General features: G+C 37.5%; 1 protein-coding gene across 3 annotated transcripts in view; it reads right to left on the reverse strand.

The window, feature by feature from the left end:
* The window catches only part of plxnb2a.1 (plexin b2a, tandem duplicate 1), a 175,349-nt gene that overhangs the window by 134,559 nt on the left and 17,041 nt on the right, over positions 1-23,749 (reverse strand). The window contains exon 2 of one of the 3 annotated variants that reach the window (XM_073946285.1): positions 11,085-11,202. The exons of the other annotated variants lie outside the window; for them this stretch is intronic. The gene's annotated coding sequence lies outside the window, so the exon portion shown is untranslated. The remainder of the gene's footprint in view (positions 1-11,084; positions 11,203-23,749) is intronic. 3 annotated transcript variants of the gene reach the window in all.

The following is a 23,749-nucleotide window of genomic DNA, read 5'->3' on the forward strand; positions in this document are numbered from 1 at the left end:
GACCTTTAAAATGTAGGATGAAATCCTATTCAGACCTCTATTTAGCTGCCTTCTGACAACTGGACCCAAGACGGGTGTTAATTCTAGCTACAAGCCACATGTTTATGACTAATACATTAAATTAACAATAAATCCCACTTGTTTACACACACATGAAGATGCATCTAGATCTGTTTGTGTATTGCTTTGGTTGTAGCGAGTATTTCCCAGTCATGTAAAACTTGTGGATATAGTCCATACTTGCAGTGTTTACTTCTGTTTCTGGTCTATCATGGCCTCTTTCAGCCTTCTGCTCATCCACAGTCATTGTTTGGCTAGCGAATCCGGTGGCTCAAGAGGTTCATATACTCAGCGGCTATTGTTAATAAACAAAAAAAATGCATCCCAGGCACAAAGAGCTTAATTCAACAACATTATACACTCAGGCAAGCAAGTGCATGCAGGGAGACATCAAGGCATGCTTTCATTCGACAGTTTCCTCTGCATTGCTTCCACTAATGTTGTAAATAAGAGCAAAAAAGGCTCTTAAAAAAATGACCTTTTAAACTTTTACTTAAAATATGAACAAATAAAACCCAATTGGAAACAAAGTGTAGGTTTATCCCACTAAAAAATGAATGTCTATGATTGTAAATATGGGTGCCAGAATTTTTGATGCCTCCATGAATAAATATGAGCAAAATATTTTGGAGGTATACTGACATTTTAGATTTTTTTTTGCACACCTGTTTGACTAGGAACAGGAAATTGTTGAGCAATGACCCCGTTACACAGGGGTATAAATATGAGGTAAAACAGGCCAAACTCATTTACTTTCATCACAATGGGGAAAAACCAAAAGAACAGAGCTCTGAATTTGCGCCAAAAGGATTTTGAGCTTCAGGAAATGGAAAATGGCTATAAGAAAAAAGCAAAAAACACTGAAATTGCACCATTTCCACCAGTAGAGCAATACATGTAGTTATGAATCAGCCCGGAAGAGGCTGTGTTGTTCATTCTTAAAAAACTGCTAGTGTAACAACAGGGATGTGACAACGGAGGCGAGGATTCAGTTGCAGCTTCTTTATTATACAAGGAATGGTCGGGCAAGCAAAGGTCAATCACAGGAGCAAACAGTATGTGGACAATTCAAAAGAGAAGTCAAAAACAGGTAAAGAGGTTGGTCCAGGCGGCTACCAACAGAAAACAATAAACAAGGCAAAAAATCAAACAAAGCTTAGGAAGGCAAAGAGAAACGCTTGCTAAGTAGAACAACGCTACAACGCTGCTGTAGAAGTAACAACAAGACTCAGCAATGTGTGTGTGTGTGTGTGTTTGTGTGCTGTATAAATAGTCCATGTAATGAGTGCTTAAGCAGCTTCAGCTGTGTGAGTTTGAAATCAGTCTGGATCAGGTACCGGTGTGTGTGGTGCATACTTGGAGTTGTAGTCCATGTAAAGGCGGATTTATAGTCTGTCAGCGATCTGCAGCCGCTAGATCACAGATAATCATAACAGTTAGGAAGATGATTTGCATGGCCAACAAAATCGGCAAGAATCTGCACAGCTGTGAGAAAAAAAGTCCCTAAATCTACAATTTGACATCACCTTTATCACCACAAATAGTTTAAAATAATTTTAAGAAAAGCCTCTAATCACATTTGAAAAATAACAAACTTAAACAACAAATGATTTTATTTACAACCTTTTTTTCTCATATTTACCAAGGTTACCATATACGTGCATATCTTATTTAGTAAGGTCTTCTCAGAGCTGAAGCTACTGTTGATTAAACAGATGCTTCGCATTAGACACGGATGAAGGACTCTGATTCGCTCTAGCTATGGTCATGTGATCACCCACAGCTTTAGTAGCTTTGCCAGTGTGTCAACACTCCATTTATCATTTACCTGACCTTCAACAGCGAGCAGGTGAGCGGACACAAAAAAATGTGCATGCCGTGTTCAGTTGCATACCTCAATACATGACATGACCTTATGAAAAAGGCCATACAGACACTACACTAATACTTGTTAGCCTATGATCTGTCTGAGATTGAGGACGACTGGAAGACGTAGCAGCCCATGATTCTGAAATAAAATACAGTGTGTAGTCTTGCTCCACTTCATATATTAAACGTGTGATTGTTTATCGTGCACCAGAGTCAGTTTTAATACCACAGAGCCATTCATTATTTTCTATCTGGTAGCATTAGATTCCAGTTAAATCCACTGGCTTTTCATGAAGCATTATATATTAATTTGAAGATAAATATGCACTTGCCTCTAAAATCTATATGCGATTTTAAAGTGATTCTTGATGCATCTTTTCCATGAGTTCTTTCATTAATAATCACTAATATTAATAACCACAATATAGTTTGATGTTGTTTTTTAATGATAATCAAAAGGGAAATAACAAACACAACATAAAATGCAGCAGTTTTATTATACTGAGGCCTAATGCATAGATCTAATAAAATGTTATCATATTTTAAGGCTGAACTTGATAATTATTCTTAATAATAATAATAATAATAATAATAATAATAATTATTATTATTATTATTATTATTATTAAGATTATTATTATTATTACTACTACTACTACTATTATTATTACTATTATTATTATTATTACTATTCCTAATATTATCGTTATTATTATTATGTAATACATGTATTGTAATTGAATTCTTTCACAATTTATTTTCAACATCACTCTACAAACGAAAATTTTGCAATTCTGCAGATGTCGAAACCAATTGATTGACAAAAATGTCCTGATAATTGTCATCAATTATAGAATTATATATTAAGAATATTATATATTACATATTAGGAATATTACACGAGCTGTTTGTTTTAGTTTTGTTTCACATCTGGTTAGTGTGAGCGGGTGTACATTGAAAAAAGCAGCAACATTTATGGTCTCGCATTCCTCATCAAAAACTCCTCCTATCCAGTTGCCCCAGGGGTTATGGGCAATATTAGTGCTCGGCACTTCAAAATTCGATTAGAAGGGAAAAAAAAGGTTGCATAACCCTGGCACAGTACACAGTAATATACCTTTCTTTGGATTGTATACTCTTTAGTGCGGATAGTGTGTGAATAGCACTAGCTATAGTGTGGTAAAGGCATAAGGCAGTTGTTCACCTGATCATTTATGACAAATATTAAATTACATCTTGCAGAGTGACTTACAGTGCTGGCGAAACTCAATTTACTGGATTCAAAAATGCAGTGTAATGCATTAGACTTTTCATTCGCCTCCTGTCTCGCACCTCCTCCCCAACCAGTCTCTTACACACACACACACACACACACACACACACACACACACACACACACACACACACACACACACACACACACACATGCATGAACACTCAGAGTTCATTTACATAATCAAGTTCGCAAAGCCAGTTCAATAATTTGGCCTCCTGGCCGGCTGCCTGCCACAAGCGCCATTCCATTGTTGGGCTCTTATTAAATATCTCACATTCCGTCCCGGGCTGTGAGCCGGCCACTAACTAATTAAGGCCAAGGCATTGGAGGAAAAACACACACACATACACACACACACACACATGCGCTGAGTCACAGAGGCTAGATATCCTTAGCTGTTCATTTACACTTCCCTTTAATACGCTTTTTGAATGCTGGGCTATATTTCAAATTTTACCAATTAATTTGAATGCGATGTTTAGCTACAATGTCGCTTTTTTATTAATAATTTGCAGTTTGAAATGTAAATTAGAAAACAGTGCAATTGCACAAAATAAAAAAATTAAAAAAGGTCTTGTGGGAATGTATTCTACGAAAAACCATGATGCAAAACATGTTGCTAGTCCTAAATGGCTTTTCACTCACAATATGTTTTTCCACCAATCCAAAACAAAGCAAGGAAGTGAATATAAATTGAAAATAAAAAAACAAGGTTATGCGATGCAAGTTAAACTTGTTATAACTTTAGTTTTTACAGGGCAATGCACAAGATTCAGGTTCAAAAACATTGGTTAAACAATGATACATAGACACTGAAGTGTTTGAAAGCCGCATCTATTACCTGATCCATCATATATTTGCTCATAGACGGATAATTAAATGCTCTAGTGTCCATCTATCCATGTTCGAGTTTGCAGTCACATTGGTAGAGTGCGTGAACTAAATAACCTTTCAGAAGTGTTTAAGAATGTGCTCAATTGTGCTTAAACTTCAGTAGGAAATGGATGTTTTAAAATATTTTGGCAATGCATCAATTGAGTGTAACATTCTAGAACCAAAATCTTTAACCAAACCAACCAGCTTTGAGAAGACTCCCAACAATACAAATTAGAATTTGAATCAGAAAGAGATTAATATCAGAAAGATGCTGATTTACTTACATTTCTATTCCACAACTGTGAATGACAACGCTACATTAAAAATGATAAGAGAAGTATACAATGTTAAAGATAACATTTAACAAACAAACTGCCATTCATCAACAAACTGCAATTCATCACATTGCAAACTGCAGCTAATCACATTCTGAGCATGTTTTACTCTGTGATTGGTGGAATTTGTGTACGGCATTTGTCTTCAAAGGTTTATCAGTTGTTAAAAATCAATTTTCTTATGGAGAAAACAAAAGAGGTTTTTACTTTGAGAATCTGCTGTAAAATGACATCGACCACATTTTATTACATAACATGAGGTTTTTTTTTATAAAAACTAATTTTTAAATGTAGCTCCAATGTTCTTGAACTAAACTGAAACGTATTGAAATCAAAATGATTGTGTTATATTATTTGGTCTTTATTACTCAGCCAGATGTTTATGCGTTTCTTTACCATACAACTTTAATTCTCAATTGTTAGCTTTAGTTTATCATCTACACAAACACCATGTGCACTCACTTCAGGGTTAAATATGGCTGGCAGACAACATTTAGCCTCTCTGAAATAACAATACAGATTGTTTTGGCCTCTGGCTGTCAGACACATGGTGGTAGAGTATTAAAATGAGGCGGTTAAGCAGAGATGAGCCTATGTAGCTCAGTTCTACATGGACATGGAGAGCGCCTGCATGCTAGGACATGAATGCCGAAAAATCGTTGCACGGAGCAGCGAAACATGCCCAGTGTCTTTTGTGATGGGTGTGTTTGCGAGAGAGGACGTTAGTGTGAATTCAGGTCAAAAAAACATGTGACCACATGCACTCCCGAGCAAATATCGTTTGCATAAATGAACCACCTAGAGAATATGATGGGGGATATGTATTATTTTCATTATTATAATAAACATTATTCTGGGAACTTCTTACAACTTTATTTTACAAATAAATTAATTAATTAATTAATACCTAAATAAATGAAATTAACTAACTAAAATTAAATAAATTACCTTCCCAGTGTATTTGTAAGACACTGTCACTTTATCATATTTACAAGCTTTTTGCTCTATATACTGTTTTGCACCTGCACAACTCTAGTTTGCACTCCTTGCCAAGTGTAATTGTATTGTTTACATTGTTTATTTTACTTATATTTTAAATTATATTATTTGTTTAATTGTATTTATTGTAATTTCTTTTTTATTGTATCAATATTAACTGTTAGGCAACTAGAGTCTAAGAGTAACGCAATATAGATTCCCTGCATGTCTTGTACATGTGGTTGAATTGACAACAAAGCTGATTTTGACTTTAAATAAATCTAAATTTTATAATTAATATTAAATAAAATTTATAGTAATAAACTAAATGGCTGCACCTAAATACCCATTTTAAACCAATACTTTCGATTGAACGATTTATAATAACTGATGCGTTTGATTAGTCAGTACCAAAGGCAAATCTGGTACTAATCAAACAAAATAACTCTAGCTCTTGCTACAAAAACTTGTAAAATCCAATGAAAAAACAATTTCATAAAATGTTCAAATCAAGACAACCATAAAAATAAAATAGTTGAAATTTTGTATTTTGTCTTTTTTTTTTATTTGCAACACCTGAATTTAAATGCATTGTCTTTCTATCTATTCCTATAGATGATAGGTGACCAAACTCTTATAATTTATATTTGTGCATTTAACACTATCAACGCACTTATCGCATATTTTGCACGAATCCCTTGAGCTGGAAAATCGGAACTTCAGCAGACATTCACGCCGCGTTAACCAATCATGAGCTTGCTCTTGTGGGGGCGTGATTATGACGTAGCGCTTATTGTTGGTGTCTCCAAGGAAAATCCTACTGCCAACACCAGATAACAGTTTTAAAACTGGGCTTAGCTCAGTTCAGGAAGCACGGCTGAAAGCTTCCATAATTCAGGTATAGTTCCTGGAGGAATTGATGAACTCAAAGAGCTTATTAAAGTTTTGTTTATTAAAGCTGTTTTGTATAAATGCACCAAAATGTAACGTCTATATTTACTGAGAAATTAATACAAATATTCAAAAGGGGATGTATTCAGTCATGATGTGCACTGTATATATAATTTATATAATTTATTCTATTTTAACAGCCTATTTATATACATTTTATATGCAATAAACAATATACATTATTTAAAAAAAAATTACATTATTTATTTAAAAAAATATATATATATATTTTTTAACTATGAGTGAAATGTGTCCTGGCTATGCCTTTCTATCATCCATAATTCAAAAAAAAACCTGAAAACGAGTATGATCACAACCAAAACGAGATTCAAAATGAAAAGGAATCCAATAAACATTTGGCCTGCAAATATATTGACCATTTAGCTGCTTCTCAAAGCACCACCAGTGATGTTAAAACATCCATAAATATATGCACACAAAGAAAACAGGTTGTCATTGGTTTCTCGATGGTCCATTAAAGCGGTAAGGCATAGTCACACCTGTTAATGGCTTCCACCCACATCCCTGTTTAAAAAGGGAGTCACACAAACACACACACACACAAACGCACACTCTAGAGTGCAATCAAGCAAGCTATCATAGCCCTGGGGAAACATGATTCACAAAGTCATTAATGGCACTGACATGAATCAGCCTCAATCAGATGTACAGTAATATTTGACAGTGGGCCGGACTCAGCGCGTCTGCCTCTTCAAGTGTGTGTGCTGTGAACGTCTTGTTATTGCGACAGATGATTAGCTCTGCAGGTGAACGGTGAAGACCTCACATGCCGTCTTACCCCGCAAAAAATAGTGTTGATTTGTCTGAACGCGTTCATCCATCCTCAACTTCATCATTAGTGCCAGTAGTGCCATTAGTGTCTATAAAATGGACTTTATTTTATACCTGCGTCTGGAATAAACATTTCTTTCTTCCTAGTCGTTGTGCTTTAATGTTAACTTTGAAAGATAAACAGTGAAGAGGTTGAATTTCCATTTGGAGAGACGTGATGTTGACATTTTTTGTGTGCGGTTTTCAGTCTGTGCAGGCCAGAAATGAACACAATGTGCTTGATATCAAGTCCCTCAGTGGTTTGGTTCAATAATCTGCTATTCAAGCGCTAATATAATACAGAATCGGTGTTATAATACAAACATAACACAGAACCCAGTGTCATGTCTGGTGGACTTGGCTGCGTTTTCACTAGACAAAAGCAACACTCGTGGCGTGCCATTCGGTTACTGGAAAGTCATTTTTAGACTCTTTCCACAGTTTACAAAACTGCATCTGCTGCTTAAGCTCAACAGAAACAGGAAGACAGAAAAATAATAATAGACCCACAATGTATTTTCTTTTTAACCTAGTCTGCATGATTAAAATATCTAGAAATTATTGGTAGATAAATAAGCGATTCCTCTACAGAATAAATGAGTGCAATAACCTTTTTCACGAAACATCTCACAACTTAAAGAGGACCTATTTTATCCCTTTTACAAGATGTAAAGATGTAGACTCTGATGTCCCTTGAGTGTGTATGTGAATTTTCAGCCCAAAATATGTCACAAATAATTCAATGAAAAGCCCCTTTGAGGCTTTTATCCAAATTGTGCTGTTTTAATGACTGTCACTTTAAATTCAAATGAGATTATGCTCTTCGCATTAACCAATCAGGAGCTTGCTTTTGTAGGGGCGCGATTATGATATAGCGCCTGTACCTGCACCGCACAACAGATCATCAATCTGGGCTCGGCTCAGTCCGAAGCACAGCTGAAAGCCTCCATTTTCCAGGTATAGTTTCTGGAGGAGTTAATGTACTCACAGAGCTAGGTGTATCTCAGAAAGGATCTAGTGGACTCAGACACAGCGCCGAAGGAATCTACGCTGTTTTTTCAGCATTTCTAAAGCACATAAACACAGCTACTCTCTCAATAAAATCCATGTTAGCCATTTAGAAATGAAGCTAGGCAGAAAGTAGCCTTTCCCATAATAAGAATCCGTGCCAGTTGTAAAGTGAATTTGACGTTACAATGAAGCAAATTTGATACGCGAATAAAGCGAATTTGATGCACAAATGAAGCGAATTTGATGTGCAAATAAAACGAATTTGATGTGCAAATGAAGCGAGTTTGTTGCGCGAATGAAGCTAATTTGACGCACAAATTATTCGAATTTGATGCGCGAATGAAGCGAATTTGGTGCACGAATGAAGCGAATTTGACGCACAAATTCATTGAATTTGATGCGCGAATCAAGCGAGTTTGTTGCGCGAATGAAGCGAATTTGACGCATGAATGCATCGAATTTGATGCGCGAATCAAGCAAATTTGACGCACTAATGAATCGAATTTGATGCGCGAATCAAGCGAATTTGATGCACGAATGAATCGAATTTGATGCGCGAATCAAGCAAATTTGACGCACGAATAAATCGATTTTGATGCGCGAATCAAGCAAACTTGGTGCGCGAATGAAACGAATTTGACGCACGAATGCATCGAATTTCATGCGCGAATCAATTGAATTTGGTGCGCGAATGAAGCAAATTTGACGCACGAATGAATCAAATTTGATGCGCGAATCAAGCGAGTTTGTTGCACGAATGAAGCAAATTTGACGCACGAATGAATTTAATTTGGTGCGCGAATCAAGTGAATTTGGTGCGCGAATGAAGCGAATTTGACGCACAAATGAATCGAATTTGATGCGCGAATCAATCGAATTTGGTGCGTGAATGAAGCGAATTTGACGCACGAATGAATCGAATTTGATGCGCGAATCAAGTGAATTTGATGCACTAATGAATCGAATTTGATGCGCGAATCAAGCGAATTTGGTGCGCGAATGAAGCGAATTTGACGCACGAATGAATCGAATTTGATGCGCAAATCAAGTGAATTTGACGCACTAATTAATCGAATTTGATGCGCGAATCAAGCGAATTTGGTGCGCGAATAAAGCGAATTTGACGCACGAATGAATCGAATTTGATGCGAGAATCAAGCAAATTTGACACACGAATTAATCGATTTTGATGCGCGAATCAAGCAAACTTGGTGCGCGAATGAAACAAATTTGACGCACGAATGCATCGAATTTGATGTGCGAATCAAGCAAACTTGGTGCGCGAATGAAACGAATTTGACGCACGAATGCATCGAATTTGATGCGCTAATCAATCGAATTTGGTGCGCGAATGAAGCAAATTTGACGCACGAATGAATCGAATTTGATGCGCGAATCAAGCGAGTTTGTTGCACGAATGAAGCGAATTTGACACACGAATAAATCGAATTTGGTGCGCGAATCAAGTGAATTTGGTGCGCGGATGAAGCGAATTTGACGCACGAATTAATCGAAATTGATGCGCGAATCAATCGAATTTAGTGCGCGAATGAAGCGAATTTGACGCACGAATGAATCCAATTTGATGCGAGAATCAAGCAAATTTGACACACGAATTAATCGATTTTGAGGCGCGAATCAAGCAAACTTGGTGCGCGAATGAAACAAATTTGACGCACGAATGCATCGAATTTGATGCGCGAATCAAGCAAACTTGGTGCGCGAATGAAACGAATTTGACGCACGAATGCATCGAATTTGATGCGCGAATCAATCGAATTTGGTGCGCGAATGAAGCAAATTTGACGCACGAATGAATCGAATTTGATGCGCGAATCAAGCGAGTTTGTTGCACGAATGAAGCGAATTTGACACACGAATAAATCGAATTTGGTGCGCGAATCAAGTGAATTTGGTGCGCGGATGAAGCGAATTTGACGCACGAATTAATCGAAATTGATGCGCGAATCAATCGAATTTAGTGCGCGAATGAAGCGAATTTGACGCACGAATGAATCCAATTTGATGCGCGAATCAATCGAATTTGGTGCGTGAATGAAGCGAATTTGACACATGAACGAAACGAGTGAACTCAAAAATGTTCACGTATCTATTTACACACAAATAATGAGAGTTATGTGTGCATGTCGCGTCTAGTATGAACAGCATAGTGGTGGACGGCCGCTCCTCACTCTGTTTATTCTAAGGAGGGAGAGATCATCACTAATAGGCGGGGCTTTCTAATTCTGATGACAAAGGGAGAAAGTCTGCAGAAACGCTTCGATTGACAGTTTTTATGAAGTGTGATTTAAAAAAAAAATTGAATTAACTAATTTTTATCACAGCAGGCTTACTATACTCACACTATTTTGCCATTCAACTGTGTTCAAAGACATAAAAAGAAGCCATTAAATTGGTTTAGAAAGTCATCTAAGACATCTAAAATATATCCCATTTCAACTCTCTGCTGTATTTTGGATTAAATATATGCATAAACATTACTAAATCCAAAGGTCTGAACATTAATGCGTAATAAGGTAACATACAGTTAACTTTTATATAGGTTCATAGGCAATTTTTTTCATTAAAATTCCTGAACATCTCTACACTAAGAGCGTCAGAAAATGAATAACGAGTTCATAACTGAACCTGAAAGACTAAAGTGCATGAGTGTGAATATATAAAAAGAGAACCGGCTGGCATTAATGAGAGAGACGGAGCCGCTGAAGGTGCGTGTTTGAGTGCATAAAGCTTCAATGACACTGAAGAGGAGAGTTAAAACCTGTGAAATGCAGCCTCTCTCTAAAGAAGCATAATTGCAGGAAATGACAAGTGCGACTGTGGAATGCAGCCAGTGAACGCATGCCATTGAAAAGAAGCTCACTGCCCCAAAACACACCTCTCTGCCTGTGTTTCTCTTCATGACCCGACTGCTACGCGTCAAGCGTACAATAGCATGTGGGAGTGATCCGAGCTGATCGCATTCCTCGCAGGTCTATAAGACGACCTTCCACGCTATTCGGAGAGAGAAAAAAAGACAAGCCCTGCAATTACAGAATGAACACACCACAATTGTGACTATCAAAGCAATGAGGAGAGACAGAGAGGTCAAAGGTGGAGCCAGAGGGAGGCGGAGCTAGAAATCCTGCTGAGAGCTCTAGAACTTTTCCTAATGGAGAAATCTGAAAGCTGACAGATCTGACAAGCGTGGAGACTAATCTCACTGCCCCATGGTTACAGGTTCACAAAAAATATATATAATAATTTAATTTCTTGAGTGCAGGAGAAATTTAAATGCGTCTGGCAGTCTAGGGAGTTTCTTTAAAAATGGAGGGGGAAATTAATGGTAACAAGAACTTATAAAAACAGCACTGGGTAAAGGAGACTAATCTCTGAAACTCAGGCTCACTGGAAAAACATGCCAAGTTTTTCTCCAAAAACCAAATCTTCTCAGGTAAACAATTTGCAGCAGTTTTCGAGAGAAATGAACACGAGGCAGTAAAACATCCTTTCACGCACATTCTAATTACAGGGCAGATTATCAGTAATGAAGACTTATGGTTTCATGCATGGTAGCGTTTATCACCTCAAAACACTTTTACCGTAGTGCATGATTCGCAAACTAATAATGTATGAATTACGTAAAAAAAGACATTATTTTAATGGTAAAATAAATGCTACAGTAACAATCTGTAAACTGATTAAAAGAAAGTTTCATTAATATTGTTGTACATTAAAAAATACCTGACTTTCTACCAAATTTCACTTCACATTTTATGTTTTTTGTTGGCATCACTTTGATTCTTTTCTTATTTTTTCTCATCTGTAATCTATATTACAGTTTTATTTACAGCTAATGTTGATAAATAAAGTTTATGAGCTTTGGTTCCTCACATGACTGTCCCGTCCCATCACCACCTGCTTTTTGGTTGTGTTTTTGTCTGTATTACAAAGATGCGATATGTAGATATTAGTACATCAAAACGTTGTATTAAAACCGTTTCTAGCTTACTTTCAACAGTAAAAATCTGGCAAGCACAGATTTTTTTATGCCTTTCATGGGATAGTGAACTTGCTTGGAAGCCAACCTGGTACTTATGATTTCTTATGAACTATTTATATTCCTGTGAAGCATGTTTTGTATGTAGTTGCTTTCTTTTTAAAAGCATTTTTGTTATGTGCATATACCCATGCGACATCAGACTGGTTAAAGCAGGGGTGTTCACACTCGGCCCTGGAGGGCCGGTCTCCTGGAGAGTTTAGCTCCAACCCTAATCAAACACACCTGAACAAGCTAATCGAGCTCTTACTAGGTATACTAGAAACTTCCAGGCAGGTGTGTTGAAGCAAGTTGAGCAAAGATCAGCAGGACATCTGTCCTCCAGGACCGACTTTGGACTTCCCTGGGTTAAAGATATCAACGTTACAGAAACACAAAGTAACACGCAAGAAAATTAAGTATATATTAGACGAAAAATAAAATACATCTACATTGTCATTTTGGCAGGCAACATTTAAGCGAATGCAAACATACAATTCGTTAAATTAAATTCGGGAACGTTTTTAGTATATAACTACACATTACACATTCTGTCATTTATTATACACTCAATCCTCATCCAACAGATCACATTATGTCTTTCTTTTCTTTTTCACTCCTTTAAAATCAGTTTTAACACATTTTAAAAAGTTTCTAATCATCTTTTATTCTTTGTTTTTTTTTTCTTAAACTGGAGTTTGCATGTTGTCCGCGTGTTCATGTGGGTTTTCCCTGAATGTGCCAGTTTCCCCCCACAGTCCAAAGACATGTAGTATGGGTGAATAGGATAAACTCAATTGGCTGTAGTGTATGAGTGCATGTGCATGAGTAAGTTTGGGTGTTTCCCAGTTGTGGGTTGTGGCTGGAAAGGCATCTGCTGCGTAAAACATATGCTGGAATAGTTGGTGGTTCATTCCGCTGTGGCAATCCATGATAAATTAGAAAATGAACAAACGAATGAAATTTCTTATACTTGTTTTCTTTTATTCTTGCTTATGTAAAGCACTTTAAATTACCACTTTGGATGAAATGTAATGTAATGCTATATAAATGAACTTGCCTTGCCTTTCAGTACTGATTCAGTATCAGTTTTGTGATTTTTTTTTGTTTTTTGTCAGAAGTCATGATTTTGTTATGACAACAGTAACATGCAGAAACCAATATGAAACATGCAATGAGCAACATGCAATCATTTTTGCAAACGTTTCCCCTCAGGCATGTACTTTTCGTGAGCCTAGGCTGAATCTATGTAGGTCTGACCAAAGTGTTGTTACAGGTCGGAGGAGGATGACAACGATGATGAAGGTTTTGAAAGGCATTGGGAAAGAACTCAAGCGGAGAAGTGGTGTGGTGTGATGAGACAGACACCATCATCACAAATCCGGTTAAGGCTCCAGTTGGTGTGAGGAGAATTGATTTGAGTGTGTGTGCGAGTGCGTGCGTGCGTATGCGGGAGTGTATGTGTGTGAGGTCAGTGTGTATAATGGAACAGACAGGGTACATCAGCCTCTAATCACTCCAGCACTCTCGGCCTCTACACACACTCACACACACACACACACACACACACACACACACACACACACACACACACACACACACACACACACACACACACACACACACACACACCTCGTACCTGCAGATGCTCTTATCTCAGCAATTCTAGAGATGGGGAGAGAGAAAGAGAGAGAGAGAGAGAGAGAGAGAGAGAGAGAGAGAGTGAGAGAGAGAGAGAGAGAGAGAGAGAGAGAGAGACACTCAGAGCTAATATAGTTGAGACTAACTGCATATTACTTATGTCAGTGTGAGAACATGAGTAGCAGAGACGGTAAGGCAGCATAGGCTTTCTCTTCCCACAATGCACTGCACAGCATCTCAAAACCACATAAAGCCAAATGGCAGAGGTAAGCAGGACATGTTCCTGGAACAACCTTTCTCTCTAACATCCATTTTCTTCTGAAAGAGTATTACTTATTAGGGCAGCACGATATTGAAAAATGGAACATTGCAATATTTTTTTATTCTGTGATATATATTGCGAAATGAATACAATTTCCCTAGATTTGTTAAATAACTATTCGGAATTAATTTTTCAGTTTAGATTGATTGGGGTGAATCTGTAAGGGAGTGATCCATCCATCCATCCATCCATCCATCTATATCTATATATATCCATCCATCCATATATCCATTATTCTATCTATCTATCCATCATTCTATCTATCTATCTATCCATCATTCTATCTATCTATCTATCTATCTATCTATACATCTATTCATCCATCCATCCATACATATATACATAAATCCATCCATCCATCCATCCAACCATCCATCCATCGATCCATCCATCCTTGCTCTACCAACTACCTGTAATGTAGAGGGTACTTAAACTAAAACAATTCACAATTAGTTATTCTAGTTCTGCCCCACTACCAAAAGAAGTCATGGGCATGGCCCAAGCTCTGCTTTAAAACTGACTACACTTGAAAAAACAAAGGCCATGTAAAATGCATTAAGAACACCCAAGCATATACATCACACCCGTATTAACAGAATGTTACACTGTAACACTGGTTACCTGTGCACCAAAGGATAGATTTTTTAACATTATTTTATTGGTTTATAAAGCACTTCACAACATGACATCTTCCTACATTTCCGACTGTTTATCAAAATATAATCCAAACCGTTTGCTACGCTCTTCTAGCGCTGGACTTTTAGAATTTTACTCTGTAAATCGGATGCGATCTGACGTCACTTGTTTCAGCCATTATGCTCCAAAAATTTGGAACTGTTTCCCTGTTGAAGTGAAAGAATCCCGTAATGTTTTTAAAAAGCATGTTAAGACACATCTTTTTAAAATTGCGTATAAAAACAAAAGCTTTTAAGGTGTATACATTTTATTTATATTGCTGTAGGTTTATGTGTGTATGAATGGTGTGTGCTTGTATGTAAGGACTATTGTGTGCGTGATCATGTGGATATATGCTTATATTTTGTGTACATGAATGCTTTATGCGAGTATATAAGTTTATGTGGTTTATTATAACGCTTTTTTGTTGTTGTTGTTTTTGAGGCACTTTGAGTTGCATGTATGTTGGAAAAGTGCTATACAAATAAAATGTACTATTATTATTATACGTGTTTTGGATGATTGTCCCTTACTCGATTTGTCATATCACAAAGCCTGCCACTATTACCACCTACTACTCAAGTATTAATGAGACTCTGGCCTGCTGTGGTTTTCCCAATCCCACTCCATTTGTCCCACACCGACATCATGGCTCAAGGACACCACAGCAGAACCTTGTTAAGACGGTCCGGAGCAGGTAAGATTGGATTCCGACTCATACCAAACACACTGAATTACATTATTGATCACAAGACAGAAGGGTTATGAAAGAGCCATGGGGTCCAATCTGTGAAGCAAGAGTATCTGTGCGTGTCCCAAGAGAGCATGGGGTCTGACGATTCATAACACACACACACAGCGTGGTTCCATAATTGATTAAAACTGGCTCAGAGGGCAACCGGTTTGCCGACCCTCATGCATAATTCCCGAACTGGGCCCAGAGTGGCTCCGAAACACTCCTTATAATAATCTCCCATCAGCCCTGAGAGATGAGTCTGTACAGAAACAGGTCTGTTTTCTTGCTGGGCTTGATGTGACTGGCGCATTCATTACACAGGAAGGCTAAGTAGGCCATGCTACAAACGAAGAGAAGCGGTCGCGGACACAGTTGCACACACTCGGTGTTGACACAAGCCGGCTGGAGCTCTTATCTCACAGGAATGCACAGCGGCCACTGCCTGATAACAGCCGATGATCCAGAGGTCGTTCAAGCGCTTAGTCAACGTTCAGGCGGAAAAGGAGGAATGGCAATGCAAAGGCAACACACTATCTCGTTTTATTGTTTACGCATTCGAGCCCGAGTCCTAGCGATTGTAGTTTGTTGAATCATCCCGAGTAGCTGTCGGTTTGTTTGACATCTGAGGGATGTCTCTGCTTAAGGCGGTTCGGAAGATGAGAGATGCTTTAGATCCGCTGGCCCTGATCTCAGGTCACGGTAACTGCAGCATCAAATCGCTATGATGTCCAAAAATGAAAGCAAAACCTGACACTCTGGTATGTGAGGTACTTTCCGTTACTTGGACTGTGCAACTAATTACGTGCGTTAAACTGAGGAATTTACAGTCAGCTCAGCTCTGTAAGGCCTACTAGTGAGACAGCATGCTGAGAAGAAAGAGCGCAGAGAGAGAACCAGAGAGAGGGGGTGGGGAAATATGAGACATTCCAACTAGAGAACACTTTATAGATGGAAACGTGCGCTATAGGGAAGACGTGAATGCTTTGCTAATGGATGGAGACAGTCCTGTTTACGAGTTAAACACACGTTCTTTTGTTAGTCTGTGTTCAGACTGCCATCTTCAATTAAGCCAGATGTCTTTTGTTAGAAAATGTAGGCTATAAAATGATGGATAACTAATCAAACATTTGGCAAGGCCCTGAGTTATTATGCAAGACACTTTTGACACATGTAAATCTCTTGAGTAATATTATTGATTTTTTGGTTGCAAAGTCTAACTCAGGCTTAAAAATCCCAAAATATCAGTATTTTACAATTTAAGCGGGTTACTTTGCCCCCTTTACACTGATCTGATCACTGAAAATGCATGTTAAAACTGAAAAGCTTTTATAAATGGTTTACACCAGCTGCCTAGACTGCAGCTCGGCAAAAAAATTTTGGCCAGAAGATAAATGGTCGTGGCCAACTGCCCCTGATTTAACTGAAGGTTTTTTCCTTCACTTTCGTCAATTGGTAAAGTTTGTTCCCCGCAACTGTTCCCAATGGCTTGCTTGATCTGGGACTGGTGGAGTTGCGCATCGATGGATTTGCTCTTCAGTGTTTGGACTTTCAGCAGTGAAATTTAAACCACACTGAACCAAAATAAACTAAACTTAAACTCTGAAAACTGGACTGACACAGTTTCAATTTATTTTTAAGCTGCTTTGAGACAACATACATTGAAAAAAGCACTATGGAACTAAATAAGAATTTAACAGCATTAAAATTTGTTCAAATTGGACTCGTGATCACTTGTGTTGATGTTTAGTAGAGAACCATTCCCCATTTTCCCATGCTTTATATTGTGGGAATGCGCAGTCCAGCACACAAGTGCTTGTGAATGTACAAACTCCTATAAACAGAAAGAAGGAAAGCAAGAGAACGAAAAGATGTAGATAGAAACCAGTTAGAGACCAGTTTTTAAAAGCACAAACGCTTCTTACTACCATGTACACTATGGCAGCACAATTCATCATTTTAGCATCGATATTGCAATGTGCGCATTCGCAAAAGACACATAGCAAGATATGCAATGTTAAGTCTGAATTATAGTTGACTGGGTGCTACAAAACACATCTAACCTGTCAAGTCATTGCTAAGTTTAACCACACTAGAGTGAAAGTTTATCATTACATGTGTTTTTTTTAAGGCCTGTGACAGGGCAATTCCAGAGAGTGTACAATATTTGGGTCCAAAAAATGATGTTTGATGGTATAACAAAGATTAGTTGTACAGTATTTACATGATTTATAAAAAATATATATATATTAATTCAAGTTTTTGTCTTGTTTCTAGTCTAAATATCTACACATCACAGTGAAAATAAGATTTTATTCACCCCATTGGCAGATGATTTTGCTTTGTTTTAAAGAAAACCACTTAATTCTGAGTTCTTTCTTCTGAAGGTGAAAACAAAACCTTTTTTACTTAATCTAAGCATTTAGATAATTGGACTAGAAACTAGACAAAGCAAAGTAAGAAAAGCATTTCTTGCATTGTGATATTTTTCAATTTCTGTACCTGAATACTGTTAGACTCCTCATAAAACTTTCAAATAGAGGTATTCAAGCATCTTGTGAAACTGCATTCATATTATCAAACTTTTCCATTATTGTGCAGCTCTAATACCAGGTGTAAATAGGGTCTTTGTCTTATCGCGCCAACAATAAACCAGTTCATAGTTTGAATGGGAAAATACTGAAAGTCTAAGTAACCTCCTCACCAAGATTCAGTACAAATTGTCACAACAATAGGCTCTTTTTATGACCTAAAGACAAAAATAACCAGAGATAAAAATAGTTGGATGAAGACCAATGCTAAAAGCATGCAATAGTTCCTCTTCAACACACACACACACACACACACACACACACACACACACACACACACACACACACACACACAGAACTAATAATCAAATTGACATACTTACTGTAAGTAGTGTTAAGATTGCAAAAAGACCTTTAGAAAAAACAAATCAAAATTTTTTGAAGCTTTTTTAGTCATAAAAATGACAGAACATGTGTTATTTCAACAATGAAGCTTTTTTTCCTGTGTCCAAGCTACACAAAGCAGGAATGAGTTAGAAAGGGCAGCCAAAACTTGCAAAGTGCTTTACCACAGAAGTGAGGTACAAACAGTGCAATGGCGAAATCCCTGATAAGGAAGGAATGCAAAATAAGCAAACTATCAGAGAACTAGAGAAAACTATCATAAGCACTTTTAATGATGTGTAATAAAGTAGGAGGTCAAGCTTTGTATGTAAAAACAGGCCGTTGCTGGGTTTTTGCTGAATGAGTCAGTCATACTGTATCTCGTCTTTGTGTATGTGAGAAGGAAGAGATGAGGTCAGGCCTTCGAGAGCAGGACTGTGACATTTGTTTCTGTTTAATAGCCAGATCCTGATGCAGTAGGCCGCTCTGATAAACGCCGGGACGCTGTCAGGAAATTCTGGGAAAGCTGCTGTGGTCGGAGCTGGAACTAAGCAAAAAGAAAGAGAAAGGGAATAACAGAGAGGAGAGGGAAAGAAGGAAGGCGAAAGGCACCCAGCCAACATCGGGCGGGCAGTGAGCCAGGGCACAGGAAATTAAGCTCATGAGCTGAAACAGAGACTCCGACACACGCTAACATACGCCAAACACATTCACGCAACAGAATTATGCTGTTTATGTATGAGCATCTATACGTGAAATTGGTTAACTCTAAATTTTACGCATATACTCGTATTTCTCTCTCACACGCTGTACATTATCTGCTGACTCGATCTCTGGAGCTGATGGGAAACAGACAGTGTATGTGTGTGTGTTAAGAACAGAATTTCTCACCCAGCTCAACTTGGAAATGCCAGAGCAGATTGAGAGCTCTAGAGGGCAGAGATCGAAACCAACGCATCACTGCTAATGCTACTCATATACAGGATAAGGGATTTGAACAAACCACAAACCTAAGTATTAAACTTGCGCACGTAACCCATCCTGCTCCGTTGCTACGTGCTACGAACACAAATTACACCGTTAAACAATATACAATCATGTGGCTTGCTGTAAAGATGTGTGCTATCATTTATCTAACCATATAATAAGACACGAATTTCATTTACTGCCATTGCTGTTCATTTTTTTTGGCACTCGGATCCATTAAAATCGGATCCAAGCTACATCCGTATGTGGTTAGAGATTCAATTAATATCTTCAGTACTTTGAAAAGAGTCTCAGTGAATGAAGAATGAGGTTTTCAAGCAGTGTTTTACACCTCATCTAGGACAGAACATGAAATGTCATACAGAAAAAAGCCCTCAGTTGCTGTAAGAAAGTCTCTTGGCAGTATGACGACACTTACATCATTACTAGAGCAACTAATGAAAATCCATCAGATATTAATTGCGCTGTCTCAACCAACAGATTTCATCACTTGCATAATGACCATGCAATAAGTCAGTTGACAGATTGGATTTGAAGAGCGAGCCAGATTTGTGCATAGTGAATAAAGACATCAAGGCATTGACATAGACATCTCTATGCAGGACATACTTTAGCGTATAGTATGTCCAAAAAATATATATCTATTCAAAGATGAGACCTACATTTTTGTGTGCACATAAAATAAAATGTACAAAGGTGATTTATTACAGATTATTAAATGCAAGTGTCTACTTTAAAGGGCACCTATGATGAAAACCATCTTTTGAAAGCATTTTGGATAGAACTGTGTAGGTATAGTGTGTCCACAGTCGTACTGGCGTGATATAAACACAATTTTTTTTTTTCCTGATGTTAAAAGAAACCCCAAACCCTTTCATTTTGAGGCCCACCACAACGTGATGTAGAAGTGCGGTTTCCCCGTCCATTGAATTGATTGACAGCCATGTATTAACATGTCTCTGTAGTAACGCGTATAATCATATCAACAAGACAGGACGTGCGCAAAGCAACTAGGATTAAAAGATCTGTTCAGCTTGCTGTGCTCATCAATCATCATCAAATGTGATCAAGAATGAGTTTTACAAGTTTAAAATATTTTTAAAACAGTGCATGTTTGTAATGAATTACAGCACTTTTACCATCTTTACTTTTGCACCACAGCCGCGTGTCAGTACAGTTATAAATGAAGATGCTTTAATCACGATTCGAAGACATTAAATCAGGTTTATTATGTACATTAACATAGAGGATATCGATACCGCAGTGGATATTAACGTGTATTCTCTCATATTTGCCGTGCAAAAACGTGTGTACGCGAAGTTTGTAAAAACACTGTGTGTGATTCATTGAAAGGCTTGAATTAACTCCACAACAAATACATCAAATAATCATTGGGGAAGTTTTTACTGTAGTATTTCTCACAAATAATATTTGAGATCTGCTTCCTTCATGTCTGTCACTGTGCTGTTTATCTGACCAGCTGAGGCAGAGATTGAGACACATTCTGATAGGCATGTGGGAACGTTAGGCGGGGAGAACTAGCACTAAAGGGACAGGTCACAAAAACAGCTACACTGTGTTCTGAACACAAAATCCCAATATTCTGAAAGGGTTAATAAATAATCTGATGGGTGTTTTGAGCTGAAACTTTACAGGAACATTCTGGAGACACAGAATACTTGTATTAAATCTTGAAAAAGGGGTAAAATAGGTGCCATTTATGGTATTTTAGAGAAGAGTAATGCCATTTAGAGTAACACAAAAATTAATGTATACATTAAAATAAGATGGTTATTTTGATCTGTGCGATCATAAAAAATTATGTTTTAAATTATTAAAAAGAGTCAAAATGGGAAATGCAGTGTGAAGGATAGAGTCATTTAAAATGTCAATTAGTGCCATTTAGTAGTGTCATTTTAAAGCCTTTTAAAAGATTCTTGAACTAAAGCATGCCTTATTTACGTTTTTGGTATCTTAACTGTATGACATTTTACTTGGTAATTTCAATAAACAATGTTAAAAATGGACGAAAGTCAGTTTTTGGACCAGAACACATTCTAGTGTGAGTGCCAAAAAAATTAAACCATGTATTTGATGCCTATTTTGACACTTAAAACACCCTTTTCATCTTTGCCCCACATACATAAATACACAAGTCATTTTTACATTTTATTCATCGAACGTGCTGAAAGCAGGTTACTTTGTGGCCCGCGCTATCATCTCTGACCTGTGTGCTCAGTGTGTGTGCAACATTGATGTGTCAAAATGAACACTGCAGCACATACTTATCACACACTCCTGGAAGTCCATAACTGTGCTAGGTCACTCCGCAGGGAGCATGGGGTGATTTACTGGCCATTAAATGCAACCGGAGGCAAGTGGAGGTCAATCAGTTAACAAGTCGTTCACTTCCCAAGTTAGCAGTGCTACATCTTGCTCTTCCCGTCTCCATTTTAGAAGTTTATAGATAATCGATAAAGCTTCAAAGTAAGAATGTGTGTAAAGTCAAATAATTTAAATGTTGACTATAGCTGATGCCCTCCCTTATTAAAGATTAGTGAGTCTTAAATGTCTCTTGAAGTTTCTTGGAATGCACAGTTTTGTTCAATGTGTGACACAATTTCAATTGAAACACAAAAACAGGCATGAACAAAGTAGCCCCTCCGCTTTTAAAAATAAATAACCAATGGCCTTTTGTATACCATAGCTCAGCCAGCCAAAAAGCTGCATCTGACAGCTCAAGAAATCCTTTTAACATGAAGTCTGTCAAACAGGTTCTTCACATTCAGTGTACAATTCAAACGGAGAGGTTTTGTAGTCTGTGCAGACTGACGCATATGATCCTCTCTCGCCCAAAGCAGACTGTGTGTGTGCCATGACATTAACTCAATAACTAGACTTCATTCACTCCTGTCTGAGTCGTCTATCCTGTGTACAGTGCATGTGCCATTCCCAATAGAGAAAAATGTAATTGTCTGTAAAGAAAGACATCATAGTGTGATCTGTCAGACGTAGGACAGTGCTCATTCAGTAAAGGCACAGCTAAACAGATGCGTTTTCAGTTTGGATTTGAATGTGCCTAATGTTGGAGCACATCTGGAAGTTGATTCCTGTGGCAGGGGCTGTAGTAAGGCCGATTCACCCTGCTTTGACTGAACCCTTGGAATTTCTAGTTTATATGATCCTAAAGATCTATTAGGTTTGTAGTCAGTGAGCAAATCTGTAATGTATTGCGTCTTAGGCCGGTTATTAAATTATACACAAGTAATAATATTTTATAATCTATTCTAAATGTAACTGGGAGCCAGTGTAAAGACTTGAGGACAGGTGTGATGTGCTCTGATTTTCTGGTTCAGGTCAGAATCCTGGCAGCAGCGTTCTGAATGAGCTGCAAATGTCTGTCTTTTTGGGAAGGCCAATGAGGAGGCTGTTACAGTAATCCATCCTGCTGCTGATAAAAACATGAACAAGTTTCTCACTAGAAACAAAGCATCCAATTCTTGCAATGTTTTTGAGTTGATAGTATGCTGATTTAGTTATTGCTTTGACATGACAGTTGAAACTCAGATCTGACTACAGAAATAATTAAATCAAATATATATATATTTTTAATTAACAAAATTACAATTATTTAAATTTTAAAGCTATAAAATGCATTAATTCATTGTCCCCAAATGCTATAAACTCACTTAGTATTTACAAACCACAGACAACAGATAAAACTTTCACCTTTTATGGTTAAACTAAAATTACTCCACAGTTATACATGGTTAACTATAATCCTGACTCCAAATTATAGATCCTGCGATGTGACAATTGCAGATTTATGATAGATTGTGCAGCCCCATTTCTGACCTAATTAGTCAACATCAACCCTTGACATCTCTTCGCTCTAAGAATCAACTATGGCTGAAAGTTCCACAATCATGCTTGAAATGTTGAAGTGATTGAGCTTTTTCCATTGCAGCTTCTTTGGAAAAGATTTACCATGGTCCTTAAGAACATCTACAGTACTTTGAAAACATTCCAGAGCTCCTTTAAAACACACTTTTTTCTTTAGCTTTTAATCATGTGTTGAAAATTGTATGTTTGTATGTAGTTTGCATTTCTATGTACAGCACTTTAATACCTATTGTGGTTAGTGTTTTGAAAGTGCTTTAGAAATAAAGTTGAGAAGATGACTCACGCTAACTGCCGAGACTACCACCTTCCTTCATCACTTCCTTTCCCAAACAAACTTCCAGAATGTT

The sequence above is a fragment of the Danio rerio genome, chromosome 4 (assembly GCF_049306965.1).
Source record: "Danio rerio strain Tuebingen ecotype United States chromosome 4, GRCz12tu, whole genome shotgun sequence".
NCBI classification, from domain to species: Eukaryota; Metazoa; Chordata; class Actinopteri; order Cypriniformes; family Danionidae; genus Danio; species Danio rerio.